Genomic DNA, 5,160 nt, shown 5'->3' on the forward strand with positions numbered 1-5,160 from the left:
AATCGAGCGGTGTCGAATCATACTGTGGTCAATAGAGTATCACCCTTTTTTTTTCTTTACATGACTAAAGTCAGTCTAACTGTGACGGAAATGTTGTTTATTTTCTAGATATGTATACTCGTTGGAATATTAATAATATAAGGGTAAAGCCGTACGAGCAATGATACTGGTTGTTCGTGTATTATATAATTGTGACTTTATTCTTGTCAATAATTATCAAACGTTTCAATCTGTTGATTCAGATCTTCTTCAGTGAGAATCTTCATTATGAAAATGATAATGTTAATTTTTGAAAATCGTACAAAACAAAATGATATTCACAAACTAGTATTTTTTTATAAAAAAATTTTTTACCCAATATTAAGAGAAAAAACAAGCATCACAGAAAACAATTTTACTACATTATATTGTGACTTGATTTTACTGTTGTCTAACTGACACTTGTTATGTCATATATGTAGACATCTATGTGAAACTTATCCTTCAACCGTATATATATTGTTTCCCCTTCTCACATTTGTAATACAATGTATATATACGAAGATGGAGTAAAAAGTTTCCGGCCTGACCTAGAAATGGCGCCAGCAGGTCTAATTTTTGGCTTGTATTCTATAGTATTATATCTCACTAGCTTGTATATAAATTTTCAGGTCGATTGCTCTGTTACATTGTAGTGTACATTTGAGAGCCGATTGAACAAGACACCTCGATTGCTTACGTGAAAATGGAAAAATCAGAGAAGCGTGTGGTCATCAAATACTTCTATTTAAAAGGCCTAACACCATTACAAATTAAAGAAGAGCTGGATTCAACACTGAAAGACTCTTCTCTATTATATTCAACGGTTAAACAGTGGGTTTCTGAATTTAAGAAAGGTCGCACGAGCACTTCTGACGATCCACGTTCAGGACGCCCCGTTGAGGTCACAACTCCCAAAATGATTGAAAAAATTCATAAAATAGTGATGGAGGACCGCAGATTAAAAGTAAGTGAGATAGCTGAGGCTACTAGGATGTCAACTGAACGTGTACGCAATATTTTACGTGAACATTTGAGCATAAGGAAGCTCTGTGCTAGGTGGGTGTCTAGGGGGGGCCTGGAGATGTAATAGCCTTCCGGCTGCCACAGGCCCCCCCACCGAGTCCGGTGGAGGCCATCGAAGGGTTTTAGTGGGTGCGAGTCCCACACTCCCCGCCCAAATCCCCACAGGGCGGGGGTGCATAACGCATTTCCCCTCGTATAAAAAAAAAAAAAAAAAAAGGTGGGTGCCGCGTTTGCTACCGGTCGATCAAAAATTCACCCAGAAAACTGTTTCAATCGAAAATTTGGCGCTGTACAAGCAAAACCCCAGCGAATTTTTGCGTCAATTCATAACTGTGGATGAAACTTTGATTCACCACTACACTCCTGAAAGTAAACAACAGTCGAAACAATGGATTGGACCAGGTGAACCAACCCCAAAAAAGGCGAAAACAATTTTATCGGCGAATAAGGTTATGGCGACTGTTTTTTGAGATGCAAAAGGAATTATTTTCATTGATTACCTGGAGAAAGGTAAAACCATCACTGGTCAATACTACGCAAAGTTATTGCAGCGTTTGAAAAACAAAGTAAAAAACAAACGACCTCACTTGGTGAAGAAAAAAATCTTGTTTCGCCATGACAACGCACCTGCCCATTCGTCGGTCGTTGCGATGGCATAAATCAACGAATAAAGCAAAACAAAAACAAAAAAAGTTGTTTTTTTTATCAGGCCGGAAACTTTTCAACCCACCCTCGTATATGACTTTCGGTAACGGCGACAAATACATATATTCATTTACACAAGAGATTGACAACAACGTATTTATACATTTTTGAATGCTTCTAAAACCGAGAAATAGGGTTTTACTTTCTCTGTGTCTGACATTATATTTAAAGGTTTATTTTGTAACTTACTGTGTATCATTTCCGAGATATTTCTTTTGTAATAGAAATTAACATTATCGCAAATTTTGACGTTTTTCCAATCGAAATCATGACCTGTTTGTACTCTGTGTTTTGTTACTACTGAGTAATTATCTGTACATCTGTTTATTTGATTTTTGTGTTCTTTAATTCTCGTTTTTAACATTCTTTGGTCTGATCTACGTATGTGGATTTACAATTTTGACACTCTATTTTGTATATAACATTTTTGGTGTGTTCTTTTTTTTAATTCGTCTTTCAATGTTTTAATGAACCTTGTCACCGTTGACCCTGAAGATGTCACCACTGACTCAGAGGAGGCGGGACATCGGTACAGAGGAGGCAACAGTGGCTCCGGAAACCTCAGAAGACGGAGGAGAAGAAGAAAAAGAACCAGGCAAGGACGAAACATGAGAAGGAGTGGCAAAAGGACCACGCATGTCCGAATATTTATAAGTTTATAGTGTACTTACAATTTAAGTATAAGCGTAGTTTTGGTTTTTGTTTTTTGTTTTTTTTTTAAGATAACAGCCGTCACGAGAAAGACGCGCTAAAAAGAAAAACTTAGGAGTTGTATGATTTACAAGATGTTACTTTGTTTTATTTTTTTTTTTTAGTTACAGTAAAACTTAACAAGTGTGATTACAGGCAAAAAATTGACGAAAAAAGAGAAAATTTATTTTTTAATTTTTAATGCCTTAACGAGCGTGTGGATATAACCTTAAATGGCACAAGAAATTTTCAGTTTGCATTAAGGCCCGTATTCATAGTCAATTCTTATTTGGAAGATTGCCTTAAGGTTAAGCTTAAGGCAATCTTTAGGTAAATGTTAAGACATCTTCTAAATTCATAGTTAATAAATGAGCTATTATTTCAGCAAAATCTTAAGGTATAACTTGTCAAAGATGACCTTATTTTAAAGCATCTAGATGTGATTCATAAACAGATCTCGTTTGATATAAGCATAAATTTAAGGCTACCTTAAGACTAATGAATTCATAGTTGTTTAGGATGGTCTTATTAGTTATACATATAATTACAAAAGATACATTTTTGTCAAGTCAAGATAAAAGTGGTATTAAGATTATCTTATTTGTTCTACTTTTTAGAGAGAAAGTGTGTATGACAAATTATTTTATTTAAAATAGAAGTTGAAAATATTAGAAATATTGAGTTAAATGAAATCGAAGTCATTGATTTTGATGATGATGAAAATAATGTGCGTGTTCCAAAAAGATATATTAGAGATTGGATCAGTCCATTTCAGTTTTATAACAATTGAGAGTTCAAAAGACGTTTTAGATTTAATAAAGAATCTGTATATGGAATTTTGCCTAAAATTGAAGAAGGACTTGTAAATATTAATAACCGCGGTCTTCCTGTACTTCCGGTGATTCAAGTGTTAATTTGTTTAAGATTTTATGCCACAAGCAGTTTTCAGGTTAAAAAATACTAACTAATAAAATATTATATATATATATATATATATATATATATATGTATAATTATATATAATATTAGATATAATTGTATATAATATTTATATATATAATTATTATAATAAAATATCAACAGTTTTTAGTATGTACAAATTTTTTAGTGTATTTTTTAGTGTATAAAATTTAATACTTTTTTTAAAGTTATATTAATATTTTTTACAGCAAGTACTTGGAGATTTTATAATTGTGTCACAGCCAACTGTGTTAAGAATAGTATTTCGAATATCTGTACTTTTAGCAAGAATCTTTAATCAATTTATAAAGATGCCTTCTATATCAGATACTATAAGAGAGAACCACAGACTTTTCAGAGATATAGGACGTCGTGATAGAGGTATTGGTTTACCTGGCATCGATGGAGCTATTGACTGTACACATGTACGTTTAACTGGTACCAGATTCCACAATATCTATGAAATTTATAGAAATTGAAAGGGATATTTCTCATTAAACGTACAGGTGTGTACTAAACTGTATGCTAATACTGAACTTTAACTTAATATATATGTATTTTCCCTACAACACAAAGTCTAAAAACAAGACATAAGATATTTTTATAATAAGATGTCTTATGTTTCGATTTTGAACTTTGTGTTGTGTCTGGAACATTATAATTTAAATNAACATAGTTAATTACTTAATGTATTATTATGTACATTATGTCATAAAATATTATTAATTTTGATATGTTTGTATTTATATGCAGGCTGTTGTTGGGCCTAGAACAGAGTTTTTGGATATCGTTCCAGAGTGGCCCGGTAGTCANCATGATAGTAGAATATTACAGATTTCTAGAATATATATGAGATATGTCCAACGTCAGTTATCGGGTACTCTAGTGGGAGATGGTGGATATTCCTGTCTACCATTTCTTTTAACTCCTATTCAAAATCCACAAACAGATGAAGAAATTACGTAAGTATTATATCTCTAATTTTTCTATATCTAAGTTTGGCTTTTCGGCGGAAGGTTCTGCAGCAGTGATGACAGCGAGGAGAGAGGAGTACTCCGTAGGCGTGTAAAAGATAAAAGCTCCTTTTATATAGGAACTGATATATTTACACTTTGTACAAGAAATTGATTTTTGGTTTTTATAAAAGGGGCCCTGAGAAGGGCCGTTTGTCTGGTGGCCCTGATGAGGACCGTTAATGTGGTTTCTCCCTCCAAAAGATTCTCGGCTCCGTGGTGGTTAGCCGCCACTCCGCGTTCCCCCAGGGAGGTAAGGACGGCGATGCTGCGTCGACCGGGTCTGTCTGGGTAGACGTCGTCGTTACCACTGGAATCGGCCGGGTGGTGTCGGCTTGGCACGATTGATCGGCCGTAGAGGTCCGGAGTCTTCGTCCTCTGGTCCTCCGACGAGTGGTTTGAGTGGAGGCGTCCCTGCACTCAGTAATCGGGACCGCTGGAGGAGTGAGAGAGCGATCCCTCGGTGTGGCTGACGGCGTTAGTGGTAGCTCCCTGGTGACGTCAGGTGATGTCAGGAGTCGATCCCTGGTAGCGGCAGGCGCTGATCGTGGTCGATCCCTTGGTGGCGAGAAGTCTATCGGGATGAGCCTCCACGGTAGAAACTCCTGGACTCGGAGACTGCTGAGCTGTTTTGTTGACCCGGATGTTCGGGGTGGCTCTGCTCCTGATGCTCTAGGATCTTGTGGCGGAATGCCTTGAATTGTCTCCGATTAGGGAGAAAAAAGAGATCTCTGGGAGATCTGCGCTC

At 36.0% G+C, this 5,160-nt stretch overlaps 1 pseudogene; it reads left to right on the plus strand.

Moving 5' to 3' along the window:
• Nucleotides 1-2,244: 2,244 nt before the first annotated feature.
• LOC109861132 overlaps nt 2,245-5,160 on the plus strand; it is a 3,354-nt pseudogene continuing 438 nt past the window's right edge.

This window comes from Pseudomyrmex gracilis, unplaced genomic scaffold (genome assembly GCF_002006095.1).
Source record: "Pseudomyrmex gracilis isolate BER0280 unplaced genomic scaffold, ASM200609v1 scaffold_594, whole genome shotgun sequence".
NCBI classification, from domain to species: domain Eukaryota; kingdom Metazoa; phylum Arthropoda; class Insecta; order Hymenoptera; family Formicidae; genus Pseudomyrmex; species Pseudomyrmex gracilis.